This window comes from Odocoileus virginianus, chromosome 3 (genome assembly GCF_023699985.2).
Source record: "Odocoileus virginianus isolate 20LAN1187 ecotype Illinois chromosome 3, Ovbor_1.2, whole genome shotgun sequence".
NCBI classification, from domain to species: Eukaryota; Metazoa; Chordata; class Mammalia; order Artiodactyla; family Cervidae; genus Odocoileus; species Odocoileus virginianus.
Genome location: NC_069676.1, coordinates 82,010,843 through 82,030,295, shown reverse-complemented (window position 1 = coordinate 82,030,295; position 19,453 = coordinate 82,010,843). Strand labels below are relative to the sequence as shown.

Here is a 19,453-nt window from a genome sequence, read left to right as displayed (position 1 = left end):
TAGCCCGCCAGGTCCTTGTCCATGGGATTTTCCAGGCAAGAATACTGGAGTGGGTTGCCATTTCTTCCTTCAGGGGATCTTCCCAACCCACGGATCAAACCTGAGTTTTCTGTGTCTCCTGCATGGCAGGTGGAGTCTTTACCACAGAGCCACCAGGGAAGTATATCTGTATATCTCTATATATGCATAATATGTCAGATGGTGATAAGTGATGGGAAGAAAAATAAAGCAGTGGAAGGCAGACAGAGGGTGATAGGGTGCTCTTTTACAAATGATGATGGGGGAGACATCTTTAAGCAAAAACTTGAAGTCACTGATGGGATAAACCATGAAGATGCAAGGGGAGTTTTGTGGGCAGAGGAAACAGTAAGGGCAGGGGCCTTGCATCACAAGGGAGTTTGGTGTGTGGATGGACAGGAGGGCCAGGGTGACCGCAGCGGGGCAGAGAGGCATGGAGGGGTAGATAATTGGAAGGTGGTGGGGTGGCAGGCCAGGTGGGCCTTCACTGGCCATAGTGAGATAAACTCACTCCTCTGAACTTGACTGATAAGCTTCAGATTTTGGCAAAAGTAGTTTCTAATGCTATCAACCAGTTTGGGGTTCTGATGAAGTTGGTGCAAAGGTCATGATGCATTTTTGTGCATATGGTGCAGAGGTAGTCTGTGAGTCATGTTTTCTGTTTAGTCAAGTAGAATCACTGACTGATTATTGTAGTCACTTTTTGAGATCAAATTAATGATCCCTCCAATCCAGTGTTTGTGCACTGAGAGGACAGTCTTCGTTCATGATAACTAAGCACAAATGTTTAGGGATGACTATCAGACATGGTGAACTATGACTTTAAATAAAACAAAGTCAGGAACACATGGTTGGGCCTTTGCATTTGAAACTTTAAAAGCTTGCTATTTCCAAAAAGAAATGTTATTTTGTTACTTATTTTGGGCCCAGTGAGTATCTTCAGGTTTTACCTCTGCCTCAGTTCACTCTGCCTTGTGAGGACAGAGTAAATGTTCCAGTGGGGTAAAAAGATTTAAATAATATTCCATTCTTGTAGTTTGGTCACATAATGTTAATTAGGCAGGTGACAAATAGAAAAGTTAATTTCAGTTTTACATGACCTGCTGTGTATGTCAGCTTCCAGTTCATCCAACTTGTGTCCTTCACTTCTCCAACAGATCAGGTACTCCATGTGGGGATGCCATCAGAAGAGAAATTAAATGATCTATTCTCCCACCAGAGCCTCAGGAATTGCAAGGGTAAGTTTCATTAACCTTGATGGATCTTACTCATGAAAAGCCCTTGAATGTCAATGGGAGACAAGGCTCCAAAGAGTCTCTCCTACTTTCTTTACTATTGTTCATTTAATCAAAGAATGACAATGACGCATCTGTCACCAGAGATTTATACTTAAGTTCTGTAAAACTTCTCAAATCAAAACTTGGGACCACCAAATGACTCACTGAAAAAAGTGTCAGAGATAATTTCCACAGACACCTTCAAAAATATTTATTGGTAAAAAACAAAAACAGAACCCAGAAAGTGTTTCTCCCATTCCTTCTCCCAACCCACATATGTCAAGGTAAGTTCCTTTAAAGAAATAAACCACCTGTGCCAACATTTGTCACCTGCCTCTGATCTGAATCTAGCTCTCAAACTTAGTTTTCTGGCACAGCATCACTGCACATCTGAAAGTACATCTGAAAGTATGGTGCTTTGTGGTTGACATCAGTATTGAGCTTCCTCTGCCTGGGAGGTGCTGCACTTGGCTTCTTAGAAGTCTCACAACGATGCCCATTTCAGTATCAGTAAGGTAAATATTAAATACATGAAGGGGAAGGACAGCACCTCCTGCCCCCCATACTGGGACACCCCTGTCCTCCTCCTTCACTCACTGAGCGCAAGGGCTCGTCGACCCTATTGACAGGAAAGGCCACTGAGGACTGTAGAATTTTGCAAATTAGTTTGTGTCCCTTGTGAGCGATCCAGTAATTTATACTTAATAGGAATTAGAAAGAGGTCTTCTACCAAAATGTGTCAGAGAGGCAATGGGTTAATAAGAAATGTGAACTTGGATTCCATAGAGAGGAGGCTGAGAAGCCCCACTCCAAAAGCAATGGTTTGCAGGAGGAACTGCAGGAAAGGCAGTGAGGGGACCCTGGAAAGGAGGGTGCAAACAAAAAGAAGCCTCTGAACGGGTCAGAGGCCGCCTTCAGCCATTGCAAAGCAGGTGACTTTAGTGGGGAACAGTAGGCAATTTGATTTGTTGTTTTTTTAAGTGAGTCAGTTTAATTGCTGATGGTTTTGGCCCTTCTGGTGGCAGGAAGGATAATGGGACAAACTGTTAGATGTCAGAGTAGACAGAAATACTCAGTTAACTGACGTCCGTTCTTCATTCTCCAACGGACTGTGGTGGTCTTTAAATGCAGCATCAGGATGTGATTGTGTGTGGCTGTGTGTGTGCTTGCATGAGTGAGGTGGGGGAGGAGGGGGAAGGGCAGAAAGAGGTCCTTACCTGGTGGCAAAGCCTGTGGTAAAGATGTGTGAGACTTCAGTTTGCCTGTGGTTTGTGGTCCTAACCTTAATTTAGTGGACTTTGCTTGGAACACAAAAGTTAAACATCTAAGAAAGTTAAATTGTTTTAGATCATGAGATCTTAGTTTTGAATATGGCATTTCTCTGTGTGTTTTGTTACTGGTAGTTGGCAAGATTATCTTTTATACACCCATACCACACAGACACACACACACAGACACACACACACACACACACAGAGCTACATATGCATGGAAGATTAATGGGTTTATGCCATTGTATTGTATGTTAGCTGTGGAAAATATTTTCAGAACAAGAGTTTTCAAAAAATGTTGGGAAACGTTTCTCCTTAAATTTTCCTCTTTCCCCCACCCCCCTCTCATTTCTAATTCTCACACTGACTCTGGGTAGTCCAGTGAAGAGTTAAGATGGTAACATAAAGACCTGACTGCTTAATTGTTTGTTCTTCCAGGACCTTAAAAAAAAATCCATGGGGGAACTTGGCAATTGCTTCAAATTACAGACATTTTACAGTCAACTGGTATCAATGATTTTTTTATATCAACAAAGATATAGCCGTTAATAACTAATAAAGGTTTGTTAAACCAATGCTGATTTATTCAAAATAATATGTAATTCGAAGTCACTGGTAGTCCTTAACTGATTAGCCATTACGCATTCTTTACAAAATACTGAATAATCGGGAAGAATGTAACCACAAGTCAATTAATTAAGGTTGTTGGATTCTGGTTTGTCTCTTGTTGAATTAATGAGTTTGCTGTAATCAGTCTCAGTCTCACCTTTGGGCCTGAAAGGACCCCAGATATGCATGCTGGTGGCCTTGAATGGGTGACAGGCTGCTGTGGAGTCCCTTCCTCTGCCAGTCATCTTCTCCCTCCTTTCGATTCCATTTTTCTTTGGAATAAAAAAGACTAAAGAGGCTTGGTGGAGAAGCAGGATGGCCTGGTGACGAAAAGCACGGACACTGGAGCCAGTCTCTCTCGGACTGCAGTCCCGGTTCAGCTGCTTCCTAGCTGGGAAGCCCGCTTCTTACTTGTTCAGTGCCTCAGTTCACTCACCTGTAAACTGGGGATGGTGACAAAGGTCCGTGAATCATAGGGTTGTTATGAAGATTAAGTGAGTTGTTGTTCGCAAGGTGATCTGAGCGGGTATATAGTACATGGAAAGCTCCAAACATTTATAGTAAATAAATGTCCTCAGCAAACATCATGAGACCAAGAATTATGGTTATGGTTACTTTAAGTGACCGTAACCATCTCTTCATAAAAGGACAGCTGCAAAGACTTCTCTGGCAGTCCAGTGGTTAAGACCCTGTACTTCCAGTGCAGGGGGTTTAGGTTCAATCCCTGGTCAGGGAACTCAGCTCCCATATGCCTTGAGATATGGTCAATAAATAAGTAAAATAAAAATTAAAAAATAATAGGACAGCCACAGTGAGAGGAAAAATCCAAGTTCTGCTGCCCTGCACTCTTCCACCCCATGCCTAACTCAGTGAGCCCAAATCTCCTGAGACTCAGTTATACACCCATGGGGTGCTTTTCTGAGGCTCTCCGCAATTTAGAAAAGAACAGGTTCTGTGGTTCTTCCAAATGTGTCTTCAGTTAACACTGAAATTGCAATTACAGAAGAGCCATGCAGACAGACTTCTTAGATGATCTCAATTAAAAACACACATGCCCAAATTTTCATAGTTAACATGAAGAATGCCCTATGTACAGGCCTCCTGGGTAGCTCAGTGAATGAAGAATCCACCTGCAATGCAGGAGATCCAGGTTTGATCCCTGGGTTGGGAAAATCCCCTGGAGGAGGGCATGGCAACTCACTTCAGTATTCTTGCCTGGAGAATCCCAAGGACAGAGGGGCCTGGAGGGCTATAGTCTGCGGGGTCACACAGAGTTGGACACCGCTGAAGAGACTCATGCACGCATGTGCCCTATGTATGTCTGCTCTAACCCAGAAAGGAATTGAGCAGTTACCTATTTCTTTAAGATGAAGTAACAAATGTGAAAAACAATAGATACTCTGTTTTTTCATGTGAATAACTGTCTTCTCTGAAAGTTCTTTCCTCGGGGAATTAACTGACTTCCCCATGGCAGCAGGGGTTTCGGAATATAGACAGTCCCATGCTTATGACCTCTTTTTCACATAAACTCCAAGTTCAATCATATTTGGAGTCTGTAAAATTCATATAGTAAAATTACCTCATAATTTATTGTTATGTATGAGTAAATCTGACATATTATTTAATATCTCACAAATCAAATATGTTATAAATAGGGCCGTAGGGCAAAACGGATCCGAGAAAACATACCAGCACATTTGTACTAATTACCCCCGAAATGTTCTCAAAGAGAAACAATTTATAGGACATTATATCTAATTCTTCACACTTCAAGGAAGTATAGTAAGAATAGTGTCCCCAGTATTCCAGCATTTCAAAGAGAATTAAAAAAAAATTATGCTAGAACCCATGGTAGAAAGAAGGCTCATAGAACCGAAATATTTTTTTTTTTTTTTTAGTAGAACAGAAATATTTTCCTGGAAATCTCCAATAAGGGGAAAATGTGTATTCACAGAGATAATTTTTCACTTGTTTTAGATTTTAATATTTCAGAACTTCCTATTTATTAAAATGATTGGTTTTGCTTTTTTATTTTAACAAGCAGTTTTAATTATCTGACTCTCATTGACTATTCATGATACAGTGTAAACTGGGGATGGAAATCAGGAAGTAGCAGCAACATAGATGCCCACCATCCGGCTTGCTTTCTCAGTCTGAGAATGGGTGGACCAGGAGTCCCTCCTCTTTGCCAGAGGAAAAGGAGGCAGGCTCACCCTGGACAGGAGCGAAGCACTGTTCCCATGTCTTTCAGCAAGGGAGAGGGGAGGTTTTTGGTACATGAAGAGTATGTCTCTACCAGTTATGGAGTCATTTCTGTGTGCCAGGATGCTGCCGAGTGTTTGCTGCACATCTCATTGAATCCTTACGGCTATATCCCGTTTCACAAAAGAAGCAAGTGCACCTCTGTGTGGCTAAAGAATTTGCTCAAGGTCACACACAGCAGTAGATGGGATCGAAACCAAGTCTGCACAGCTCCTAAGACACTGGAATCACTACACTGCTGCTCACTAGTTCAGGTCACACAAAGGGCACATGTTCATGGGGTGGTTGAGAGGATCCCGCGCACTCTTCAAATTCCACATCTCCTCTACATGCCCCCAACTAAGCATTTTGTTGATATATATTGAAAATGATTAAAACAGAAAAATTGCGTTGTGCTTTTTATAACACTAGTAATTTCTGGGCTATAAAAGACAATAAATGATACTAACAATACCTCTACCACCAATTCCAAGAATAATTTCTACTGCCATTTCCTAGGCATTTACTTTAGGTACTTTGCAAAACACTTTGCATGTATTATTTCATTAAAAAAAAAACAGCCACAAATTTTACCATCTAAATCTCAAACTAAGTTGAAACATGTATGTATATTTTCTCAGAAGTAGAAAATATGGGCACACTTTTCCATTTCCCTGTTTCTATTCTCACTCCAAGAGGACCAATTTTCTGTTGTCCAAAGTCATGTAAATAGAGGTCTGAGTGATTAATCCATGCCTTGGGCCCGAAGAACATACAAAGGGAAGTAAAGTCAGTTAGCAAGGGCTTAACAAGGTAAGACTGAGACCAAAGACCCACTACAGAACTAATTAAAATCAAATTTACTCATTTTTTGTTCACCTGCTTGTGCCAGGTGGTAGGTGCTAGACACAGGATGACCTGTGTTCTTCTGTCAACATCCATGGAAGTTAGCACCTTCACCTTGGGGTAAAAGGAGACTCATCCTGCCCACCCCCCCCACCCCAGTACAACATTAAGGGAAATGAATCTCATTCTGTTCTTTTGGGGGAGTAATTTATCAGGTGATTTATTTCCAGTGCAGTCTGCATGACAAGTAAACAAATGTGTTATTTTTGCCCACTGTAGTTGGATTTTAAACATGGAGAAACAGACAGACTAAGTGTCTTTCTAGGATATGTGAGTAGCTCTGACAACAGCTTTGAAAAATAAAGGAACTCCACTATGCGGCGTTTAGCAAGAACTGATTTACATACTAGAGTAGATCTTTCATGAATTCTGCCAACGTAGAGAGGAAAGGGGAGGGAAAAAAAGGTTCCAGTTGCTCGCTACCACTGTGCATGTTGATGAATCCCCCAGCACATGTTAATTAATGCCCTATTGTGTTTGGCAGACTACCAGGGACTGTGATTGTACACGGGCTGATCCTTTAAATGGAGAGTGGCTTACTCTATATTGAAAAGAAAAAAGACGTGTATTTGTATAAGGCACAACTATCCCTTAGGAGTAAGTGTTTTGCTTTTAGTGCAATTAAGAGAAAAGAACTGCCATCTATCACAATATTTTATCATTATATGTAAAAAAAAAAAAAATCCTCAACCCCAGGAAAGTAAGTTAAAAAAAAAATCACAGAAATGTCATCATTTTTAAGGAAAAATAACATTGCTCCCATTGCCCTATCCAAATTTGTGTTCAAATTTCACCCACAAATGGTGATAATGAATACTGTAATTTACTGTCTTGTACTCTGGCTGGAGTAGAGAATTGTATTCAAGCAATTAAAAGGAAATCCTTGTAATAAACACATGGCAATCCTGGAAAAAATAAATAATGCTGTGCTGGCAACAGCGGGAGATCAAATAGGGCAAAAGAACCAGAAGATGCAAATTCCCTAGGCTGAAGCTTACAGAAATCTTCGGTCCTGCTAGAATTTTAATTTTAATCATGGACAAAATTTTAACTTTAATTTAAATTTTGATCATGGACAAAAGGATGGACTAACCACTCAGCTCTTATTTCTTATTTGTTTTAATTTGCTTTTTACTACTTGCATTGTAAAGAGCTGATAAATATTGGATGTCTTAAGGCATGAGTGGCCTAGAAAAATAAATTGCCTTTTATTATTGCTTCTTATGAATAAGATTGACATATCTAAGAAGCTGCTGCAGGAGAGTCCAAAAAGATATTGCAGCCAAATCGATTAATTAAGTGTCTCTCACCGTTGTAAATAATAAACTTCAACTGCGGCTTACTAAAGAACCCACCTTTCCCAACCTACGTTACTTTAGCTGAAATAGACTGAAATCTTTTTTATTTGTTTTTTTTTTTCCTTAAAAATGACTTCAGCCATTTGGGCTTCTTTGTACTTAGGAGTTTGTCACATTTCCCCGGAACATTAGAGCTTTATTCAAACCAGTGATCCTTTATGTGGAATACAAGGGCCACCTAAGCCAGAATCACTTGCGGAGGCTTGTCTGAAATATAAGTTCTAGAAATCCATGTCCCCTGAGGCTCTGATTCACTAGCTTAAAGTAGAAGTCCACGAATCTGCTTTTTAAGTAAGTACCCAGGCAATTCCAATCATTTAAACTATACTGTATGCTCTTCTTTGGGAGTTTATGGGCCCTTTTTTCCCTTTTCATTGCAGTACTCTTCTTTTTATTGCAGTGCATGATTTCCCTGGATAGGAGTGTTCTTTAGAGGGTGTGGTGTCACTGTTATAGATGGTCGGGTCTGTTCTCCTTATGGTCTGAAGAGGTAGGGACCCAACACCCAGGTGACCTTTAACTCAAAGTGCCAGAATTTTTGGCCCTTCATGCCAGTGGAAAAGTCCTATGGCAACCTGAAAGATAAAGAAGAGGGTGGAGATCATCACAGAGTGAACCCAGAGATCTGGGCTGGGCCCTCCAACCACTGGGAAACCTCCTCCTGGGACATTCATCCTTACTAACTGTTAACTCTTTTAACTAAAGGTACAAAACTCCAGCCTCATTAGACGGATAGAGTAGTGATTCTTTTTGCAATATAGGATGCTCAGGTCTCTGGGTGAGGAATAGCAACAATCTGTCGAGTATTTATTGTATGCCAAATAAAAGCTAAGTGCTTCCTATACGTTACATCATTTATCTTTTCAGCAATAACTCTTTGAGATAGATACTAAAATTCCCCATTTTACAGATGGGGAACTGAGATTTTGAGGGGATAACTAGTTTACCTGAGGTCTGGTGGGAGGCTTAAAATTCGATTCCAGGTTGATCTGATTCCAGGACCTGTGCTCTAATAAAGCAGGAGGCAATCCAGTCTCCAACCATTAAGTGAGTTTTCTCTTGCCTTTCTAATCAGCTGGTCTTTGTGCCCCATGTCTTTGAAATAAAGTCTAGGTTCTCTATGAGCATCTGCTTCCTTTGGGAATGCTTCTAGCTACTATTACTATATTATAAGGTCTTTGAGATGAGAACAAACGGATTGAGCCCCACCTCTGGGTTTCCTTGCCAGCACTGTCAGAACCACAATACAATGGTGACGTGCTCAGGCTAAGTTAGTGAGGTCCTGCCGCTCTATTTTAGGACTCAAGGCTCTGACAGAGAGCTTACTGTTACATTGTCGCACAACATGATTACAATAGATGAAGTCACTTTCAAGGGAAGCCAGAGCCCAAACCCTGCCAGTACTTTGTTTAATGAGCCCAAGACAAAGATAACAGCATCTAATGGGCAGGGAGGCTGAGAGAATGGCACATAACAGTCTTTTCGGAGTACAACTCTGAATTACAAAGTAAGGCAAAGCAAACTGTGAATTGGATTTGAAAAATCTCACTCTGCCCCAAGTAGTCATGACTTCAGTAGGGGACTTTCTTTCTTGAGTGTATCCCAAAGTTATACAGAGGAGAATGACCATTCTCCCATTGGGCTTTCCCTCTTCTGCACTGCTGTGTGTGCCACTGCCCTCCCTTGGAAGCCTTCCTCACTAGAGACATCTCTTTTCCCAAGCTCTGCCTGGCCAATGGCACATTGAAGGAGCAATGTGGTTGCGAAGGTGTGCTCTTGCTATTTTAAAAAGGAAAGTATGCATGGAGATTTAATGCTAAAAATAAGTTCTGGCACCCACGTCTTCTCTTTAAGTCCACAACAAATCTTGATGCTTTATTTGCTTCTGCATGCTCTTTATCTGGCTTTGCTTGTAATTGTGACTCCAAAATTCATTCCATTCAGTTCTTTACAACTGCCCATCTTCATAACTTAGTATTGGATTCTGGTTTTGCCCCAGAAGCTACAATTCTTCCTTAGACTCCTCTGATGGCTGTCTGATGTTAATTTCATCAAATTCCTACATTCACTTTACATTTCCCTCAACCTATGGCCAATGTTTGATTCAAAAACTGTGAACTAATGATCAATCTCAACCAAAATCTTGCCTGATTATCCAAACAGAAGTGATTTATTCCTTCCCTGTACTTGATTTAGACCTTTTTCATGGCTCTTATATTGGCTGCTATAATGATTACTTGTATACATCTAGTTTTCAGCTCATTGGTGTTAGGGATCAGGTCTCATTCACTTTTATCTTGAACATAGTGTAGAATTAATAATAATAGTAATAATATGACATAGAATTTAGTGACCCTCTGATACGTTCCAGGCACTGTGTTATAAGGTTTTCACTCATTATCTCCTTTAATCCTTACAGGAATATTGTGAAGTAGGCATTATTATTATTAACACTTAACAAATGAAGACACAAAAGCTTAGAGAGTTTCAGAAGTTTGCACAAATTTATACAATTAGGATACATGAAGCCAAAATCCTAAATCTACCTAACAGGGACTCTTAATCATTGCACTGAAGTTTTTAGTGAATTGGCCACATGAATAACCCATTTATAAAAATAAATTGTTAAAATATAAACCTCTACTCAGTGTTTCACATGAATATATTACATGCCCAATATTTTGGTTTAGTTGTTAAGTTGTGTACAACTCTTGTAACCACATGGACTGTCACCCACCAGGCTCCTCCGTCCATGAGATTTCCTAGGCAAGATTACTGGAGTGGGTTACTGTTTCCTTCTCCAGGGATCTTCCTTACCCAGGAATCAAACCCAGGACTCCTGCACTGCAGGTGGATTCTTTTTCAAACCCATAGGCATCTTTATTTCTCTGACTCTGCAATATTTAAGGAATTTATGGCATTTAGGACTTAAAAGTTTACATTAAAGATGAAAATAAAATGAGATTCAGTTAACCAAGTTGGACAGCTAATGGAAAGTGTGATGGAAGGACTTTATGGTTCTTTATACATAGTAAACACCCATATTAGTTGAAAGAAGAAAGAGATTGAATTAATGAACCTTTCAATCAACAAGCAAACATACACCAAAAATCAACCTGTATACTAGCTACTTTAGAATAATTACCAAAAACATATAACAACTCCATAAAATATTTGTAATTAGACACACTGTCTATCCATAGCATACATCCCTGAAAAAGATGGAAATACATATGGAAGTTGATCTCCGCAAAATCTCCATAATAGAATCACACCTGATCTCACATCCAGAGTTAGTGGCACAAGCGTGTCATTTGCTTATTAGTTAACTATAACATTGTAGATGACATGAAATGTAACATGAATATATGGTAACTTGGCACATAATAGGCACTCAATGAATGTCTATTATCTTTTCCCATCCCACATCTTCTTATCCTATTTATTTAGTGATATGACTTCAACTAATTACATCTTCCTGAAGCCAGACTTCCTTGAGGTCTTAGATCACCATCACAGTGGTAGAAATCATGCCTGACTTCCCTGGCAGTCCTCAGTTCCACCAAGAAGGGACAAAAAAGAGTTGTAATATTTGTGGTAATTCCATTCCCCTCTTTAGACCATCAGAGGTCTAAAGGGAACCCTCAAAGGAAGACAATGCTTGTGCCTCTTCTCAGTCTTCTGACTCTCCTCAGGGATAAAGGAAGGGATTATAAGTTAGAGCAAAATCCAGTTTCCTTGGAGTCTCAGCTCCACCCATAAGTGTTAAGGCTGAGTTCACAGATTTAGACTTAGACTGTCCACAGCTTCCCAAGATCTCTTGACCTCTGCAAATAGGGGTCTATAGAAGGAAGTCAAGACCTCCACACCTCCTGATCTCCTCACACTTACTACTTTTCCACCATGCTCTGCTTGAGTCTACCAGGACTAATCCCATTATTCCCATGGTCCCTGTCTAGGTCACTCATCAAAGGAATTCTGGGCACCCAGTCACCCCTCCTGTTTGTCACTTTAATTCTCACAGGGTTCTGCACAACCTCTGACCTGTTCCCCTCTCCCACCACTTCCACTTCATGAAATCCTTCCACTGGGTCCTCTGAAATTCATGGTCTGTAGTCAACAGAATCCCCTGAATCCTCAACTTCTCCAAACACTCCCTTCACCTTTTTCACTCGAATGGAAGCCTGGATTTTCCCCGAGGAGGCTGGTTTTCTTACAGTCTCTCTCAGGTGTGGATGGGTTTGTGGTTTTGTTGTTTGTTTTTCTTCTGTAATTCTCATACGCTTTGAACTGAAGGTTGGGAATATGTCCTTCCAAGCGTTCTTTCTTTTACAGCCATGTTACTAAATCCAGTGGTTGGTTTTGGTACTTATCTTTCTTGACTTGGCATTAGCAGTTGACAGAGTTGCTGCTTCTTCCTTGAAACTTATCTTCGTTTGCCTTCTAGTACACCACACTCTCCTGATTTTCCTTCTGTGTCCCTAGCTATTCCTTCTCAGTCTCCTCTGCTTTTTCCTTCTCCTGTCTCCAACGAAGTTCATATCACAGTTTCCCAGGGCTCAGTCCTTAGGTCTCCTCATTTCCGTATTTCATTTCCTGGGTGATTTTGTGGAGTCTCATGGATTTAATAATGTGATAATTTAATTAATATGTTTATAGTTTCCCAGTTTATGTCTCTGGACTTCTCTTCTGATCTCTAGATTCACAGAGTTCACTGTCTGTCCACTCAGCACCTCCAATTGGAAGTGTGGTAGGAATCTTGTACTTTTGGCCCCCTGCTTTTAATACTGAAGGCAAAAAAAAAAAAAAAAAAGATGCTCCAAAGTGACAGTCAGAGCATGTTACTCCTCTGTGCAGAGGCTGCAATGGCTTCCTTTAGCTCAGAGTACAAACTAAAGTCCTTACAAAGGCCTACAGGGCCTTTCACCATCAGGACCACTGTTCCCCTCCACCTGTGACCACTGTTCCTCCAACTTACTCTGCTCCACCCACACCATTATGTGCTCCTACCTTGGGGCCACTGGTCTGACCCGCAGAACTCTCCCACGAATGTCTGCAGTTCCAACTCCCTCGCCAGCTTGCAGTGTCACCTTCAGAAAGAGACGAACCCTCACCTGACATCCCTAGTTTCTTTTGCAACCGCCTCCCAGCCCCACACTCATGCGCCTCTTTACCTGGCTCCAGTTTTCGTCTCCTCCTCCCATTATGCCACTCCTTTGGAGTGTTTTGTAAGCATCTGTTGCTTGTTTTCTGTCTCCCCTGCTTCATTGTGAGTTTCAGAAGAACATACATTTGGTTCCTTTTTGTTCTCTGATTTGTCCCAGGAATATGGACCTGCACCTGCCACATAGCATTACACAATAAATATTTGTTAGCTGGATGTTGGATTTGTATATTGTACAGCGACTTATAGTTTATAGCATGCTGTCATGTGTTACAAAATCATTACCCTTAAAACTATAGTTTGCTATTGGCTGAGGAGTTAGAATTATTCCCATTATTCAGATTAGAAAACAGAGAATAGAGACAATTTTTTTTTTTTCCTGATGCTGACGTTCATTGTGTTTGCTGCTTCATCCTGGTTAGGATGACATTGTTCTTAAAGATTTTGCTTGACCACAGTATAGAACAATAGCGTAAAACACTTATTGAGTATTGACTGCTGTGTGCTGGCAATTATATATAAACACAAAATATAGCCCAGGGTCTGGCAGACAGTGTATTCAGACAAGAAGAATATGCCTGGATCTTGACTCCCAGAGGCAAAATTCTTTTCTTTTGCCAACAAAGGTACAGAGACCCTCATGTCAGCAGCTTGTCTTCAACACACAAGCCACCTGGCATCCTGCAATTGGTTTGACATGTTCAAATCAGGGTTTTGATCTCAGCATTACTCTGAGGTGACACCTTGGAAAGTGACTAATACAATTTTATTAAATTTAGATTTTGGTAATTTGCCAGCACTTACTGACTTGACTGGGGGAGCAAGGGTCCTTTGATATTTCTGTTCATAAAATTGAAATAATAAGGCTCTAGCTGATTGCTTTTGAATGAAGTGGGTATATTCTAGACACAGCATTACTGTTGGTGACCAGAAGCTGTCATGAAGCTAGTTGGAAATCCCAGCTGCATAGCAGTTTGTTCTCTGAAAGTTTTTTTTTCTCTGAGCTGTGATCAGAACCCTACCTTTGTCTTCCTTGCAGAGAGCATTACTCCTCTTTAAGAAGCTTCTGAACCTAATTCAGTCAGTCCAGTCACTCAGTCGTGTCCGACTCTTTGCGACCCCATGGACTGTAGCACGCCAGGCTTCCCTGTCCATCACCAACTCCTGGAGCTTACTCAAACTCATGTCCACAGAATCGGTGATGCCATCCAACCATCTCATCCTCTGTCATCCCCTTTTCCTGCCTTCAGTCTTTCCCAGCATCGGGGTCTTTTCCAATGAGTCAACTCTTCGCATCAGGTGGCCAAAGTATTGGCATTTCAGCTACAGCATCAATCCTTCCAATGAATATTCAGGACTGATTTCCTTTAGGAGGGACTCATTGGATCTCCTTGCAGTCCAAGGGACTCTCAAGAGTCTTCTCCAACACCACAGTTCAAAAGCATCAATTTTTCGGCACTCAGCTTTCTTTATAGTCCAACTCTCACATCCATACATGACTACTGGAAAAACCAAAGCTTTGACTAGACAAACCTTTGTAGGCAAAGTAATGTCTCTGCTTTTTAATATGCTGTCTAGGTTGGTCATAGCTTTTCTTCCAAGGAACAAGTGCCTTTTGATTTCATAGCTGCAGTCACCTTCTGCAGTGATTTTGGAGCCCAAAAAAGTAGTCTGTCACTGTTTCCACTGTCTCCCCATCTATTCACCATGAAGTGATGGGACTGGATGCCATGATCTTAGTTTTCTAAATGTTGAACTTTAAGCCAACTTTTTCACTCTCCTCTTTCACTTTCATCTAGAGGCTCTTTAGTTCTTCACTCTCTGCCATAAGGGTGGTGTCATCTGCATATCTGAGGTTATTGATATTTCTCCTGGCAATCTTGATTCCAGCTTGTGCTTCCTCCAGCCCAGCATTTCTCATGATGTACTCTGCATATAAGTTAAATAAGCAGGGTGACAATATACAGCCTTGACCTACTGCCTTCCCTATTTGGAACCAGTCTGTTGTTCCATGTCCAGTTCTAGCTATTGCTTCTTGACCTGCATACAGATTTCTCAGGAGGCAGGTAAGGTGGTCTGATATTTCCATCTCTTGAAGAATTTTCCACAGTTTGTTGTGATCCACACAGTCAAAGGCTTTGGCATAGTCAATAACGCAGAAGTACATGTTTTTCTCGTATTCACTTGCTTTTTCGATGATCCAGCGGATGTTGACAATTTGATCTCTGGTTCCTCTGGCTTTTCTAAATCCAGCTTGAATATCTGGAAGTTCACAGTTCATGTATTGTTGAAGCCTGGCTTGGAGAATTTTGAGCATTACTTTGTTAGCGTGTGAGATGAGTGCAATTGTATGGTAATTTGAGCATTCTTTGGCATTGCTTTTCTTTGTTATGGGAATGAAAACTGACCTTTTCCAGTCCTGTGGCCACTGCTGAGTTTTCCAAATTTACTGGCATATTGAGTGCAGCACTTTCACAGCATCATCTTTTAAGATTTGAAATAGCTCAACTGGAATTCCATCACCTCCACTATCTTTGTTCATGGTGATGCTTCCTAAGGCCCACTTGACTTCACATTTCAGGATGTCTGGCTATAGGTGAGTGATCACCCCATCATGATTATATCTGGGTCATTAAGATCTTTTTTGTATAGATCTTCTGTGTATTCTTGCTACCTCTTCTTAATGTCTTCTGCTTCTGTTAGGTCCATACCATTTCTGTCCTTTATTGTGCCCATCTTTGCATGGGCTTCCCTTGTGGCTCAGCTGGTAAAGAATCTGCCTGCAATGTGGGAGACTTAGGTTTGATCCCTGGGTTGGGAAGATCCCTTGGGGAAGGGAATGGCTACGCACTCCAGTATTCTGGCCTGAAGAAGTCCATGGACTATATAGTCCATGGGGTCACAAAGAGTCGGACACTACTGAGCGACTTTCACTTTCACTTTTGCATGAAATGTTCCCTTGGTATCTCTAATTTTCTTGAAGAGGTATCTAGTCTTTCCCATCTACTGTTTTCCTCTATTTCTTTGCATTGATCACTGAAGAAGACTTTTTTTTTAATCTCTCCTTGCTATCCTTTGGAACTCTGCATTCAAATGGGTATATCTTTCTTTTTCTCCTTTGCCTTTAGCTTATCATCTTTTCTCAGCTATTTGTAAGACCTCTTCAGACAATCATTTTGCCTTTTTCCATTTCTTTTTCTTTGGAATGGTCTTGATCACTGTCTCCTGTACAGTGTTGAACCTCTGTCCATAGTTCTTCAGGCACTGTATCAGATATAATCCCTTGAATCTATTTGTCACTTCCACTGTATAATCATATGGGATTTGATTTAGGTCATACCTGAATGGTCTAGTGGTTTTCCCCACTTTCTTCAATTTAAATCTGAATTGGGCAGTAAGGAGTTCATGATCTGAGCCACAGTCAGCTCCTGGTCTTGTTATTGCTGACTGGATAGAATTTCCCTATCTTTGGCTGCAAAGAATATAGTCAGTCTGATTTCGGTGTTGACCATCTGGTGATGGTCCTGTGTGCAGTCTTCTTTGTGTTGTTGGAAGAGGGTGTTTGCTGTGACCAGTGCGTTCTCTTGGTAACACAGTTAGCTTTTGACCTGCTTTGTTTTGTACTTCAAGGCCAGATTTGCCTATTACTCCAGGGATCTCTTGACTTCCTACTTTTGCATTCCAGTCCCCTATAATGAAAAGGACATCTTTTTTTTTTTTTTTTTTTTTTGGTGTTAGTTCTAGAAGGTCTTGTAGGTCTTCATGGAACCATTCAATTTCAGCTTCTTTGGGATTATTGGTCAGGGCATAGACTTGGATTACTGTGATATTGAGTGGTTTGCCCTGGAAATGAACAGAGATCATTCTGTTATTTTTGAGTTTGCATGTGAGTACTGCATTTTGGACTTTTTTTTGTTGACTGTAATGGCTTCCATTTCTTCTATGGGATTCTTGCCCCCAGTAGTAGATATAATGGTCATCTGAATTAAATTTACCCATTCCAGTCCATTTTAGTTCGCTGATTCCTAAAACATCGATGTTCACTCTTGCCATCTTCTGTTTGACCAGTTCCAATTTGCTTTGATTCATGGACCTAACATTCCAGGTTCCTATGCAATATTGCTCTTTACAGCATCAGATTTTACTTCCATCACTCATCACATCCACAACTGGGTGTTGTTTTTGCTTTGGCTCCATCTCTTCATTCTTTCTGGAGTTCTTTCTCCACTCTTCTCAGTGGTCAGGTAGCATACTGGGCACCTAACGACCAGGGGAATTTGTCTTTCAGTGTCCTATCTTTTAGCCTTTTCATACTGTTCATGTGTTCTCAAGGCAAGAATATTGAAGTGGTTTGCAATTCCCTTCTCTAGTGGACCACGTTTTGTTAGAACTCCCCACCATGACCCGTCCATTTTGGGTGGCCCTACATGGCATGGCTCATAGTTTAATTGAGTTAGACAAGGCTAAAATTGTGTTAAAAATTTACTGAGTGAGTTAGACAAGGCTAAAATTGTGTTGGGTGCATGAGACAAGTGCTCGGGCCTGGTGCACTGGGAAGACCCAGAGGGATCAGGTGGAGAGGGAGGTGGGAGGGGGGACCGGGATGGGGAATACATGTAAATCCATGGCTAATTCATTTCAATGTATGACAAAAACTACTGCAATGATGTAAAGTAATTAGCCTCCAACTAATAAAAATAAATGGAAAAAAAAAAAAAAGATTTACTGAGCTTGGCCCCACCCATCAGAACAAGACCCAGTTTCCCCCTTAGTCGTCTCTCCCATCAGGAAGCTTACTTAAGCCTCTTATCCTTCTATATCAAAGGGCAGACAGAATGAACCTAACTACCAAGACTTATAGGCCCTTTTGGTCTCCATGTTTTTAAGAGCTCTTCTTGATTCTGAGGCTCCCTTGGTGCCTCAGTGGTAAAGAATCCAGAGATGCAAGTTTGTTCCCTGGGTCAGAAAAATCCTCTGGAGAAGGAAAGGGCAACCCACTTCAGTACTCTTGCCTGGGAAATCCCATGGACAGAGGAGCCTGATGGGCTACAGTCCATTGGATCACAAAAGAGTTGGACATGACTTAGCAACTACAAAACAATAGCCCTTGATCCTGGCTGGCTATTGAATTCTGATTCCACTCAGGCATAGATCGAAATTTCCTTCATTTAAGGGTTTAGTTTCTAAGTAGAGGAGTCAGTTTTGATTGATCCTAGTAATCGGTGAGGTTGTTTTGAAAGTCTTGAAGTTGATTTGCTCTAGTTATTGGTTCTTGCAGATTGTGGAAAGGAACATGTTTACTGAGTGCTCACTTCCTGGGGGTTACAGCTGTTTTAGGTGCTTCACACAGTAGTTAGTGCGCCTAGCCTTGCCATTGCCCTGAGGGAAAACTGTGCTCAAGGCCATTTTACAGATGAAGATAGCGAAACCTCAGGGGGGTTAGGTCAGTTCCCTAAGCCCATGCAATTAGGAGGAGGCTGAGCCAGGTTCTGAAGCTAGTGTGTTTTGACCAACTTTCTCTAGTACTGCACACATCTAAAATGTGTGCTTCCCTGGCAGCTCAGATGGTGAAGAATCTGCCTGCAGTGTGGTAGACCTGGGTTTGATCCCTGGGTTGGGGCACCGCTGGAGAAGGAATGGCTACCCATGCCAGTATCCTTGTCTGCAGAATTCCATGGACAGAGGAGCCTGGCAGGCCCCAGTCCATGGGGTCACAAAGAGTCAGACATGACTGAGTGACTTTCACTTCACTTCACACCTAAAACTAGCCACACTAGACCCATCAAAACATGGAAATAACAGGTAAGGTACCTCACATTTTAGAACTATGCTTATAAAATGCCAATAAATAATAAGTAGAAGCCCAAAGCTAGTCAACTATCCTCATAGGGGTCAGGTTGAGAGGCTGTGGAGACAACTCTTTGTCAGTCATTTTAGGGACAATAAATGATCAACCAGATGTGTAGGAAAATAATTTGATTTGCTTGAATTTAAAATAAACTGATAAATTGCATGTGGCCGTTCAGACAGGAGAAAATTTTGATCATATGCTTCCACTTTCTCAATGCACTGAATGCTGAGTAAATTTGAGCTGGTGTATCTGTCTCAGTCAAATCTTATAAACTCATGAGCCAAAGAAAATATTCTGGTCTTTCTTCTCTTCCTTCCTTTGCTGCTTTCTTTTCCACATCCTTCACTTTTTTTTTTTTTAACATTGATGTTCTTATTATAGAGAAGTTGAAAGACCTTAAAATTGATAACCCTGCCAGGTTTTCAGCTATGATTATGGGATTTTTATTATTAGAGCAAAGGATCAGAAGAACACTTCTATCATTGTTCCAATTCCTTTTTCCTTTCTGGATAACCGAGGAAATGTCTTGGCTCTGTCCTTTGGATAATAAAATATACTTTCCATAGCTTCTGAATACCTGAATTTAATTAATTTTCCGTTTAATCCTAGTCCAGTCTCAACTTCTCAATATCCATGGTTTAAAGTAGGAATGCAGCTCCAAGGCTTTTGCATGATTTTTACTTTTTTAGTGGTTTTGAAGAATTCCACCCCAGATATATTTAATTTGGTTATCACAGTTTTCATTTTGTTATTAATGT

At 40.9% G+C, this 19,453-nt stretch overlaps 1 long non-coding RNA gene across 1 annotated transcript in view; it reads left to right on the top strand.

The window, feature by feature from the left end:
* Nucleotides 1–19,453, top strand: part of LOC139034460 (uncharacterized) — a 109,758-nt gene that overhangs the window by 58,784 nt on the left and 31,521 nt on the right. Inside the window, exon 2 of the long non-coding RNA XR_011486986.1 lies at nt 1,176–1,256. This is a non-coding gene — a long non-coding RNA (uncharacterized lncRNA). The remainder of the gene's footprint in view (nt 1–1,175; nt 1,257–19,453) is intronic.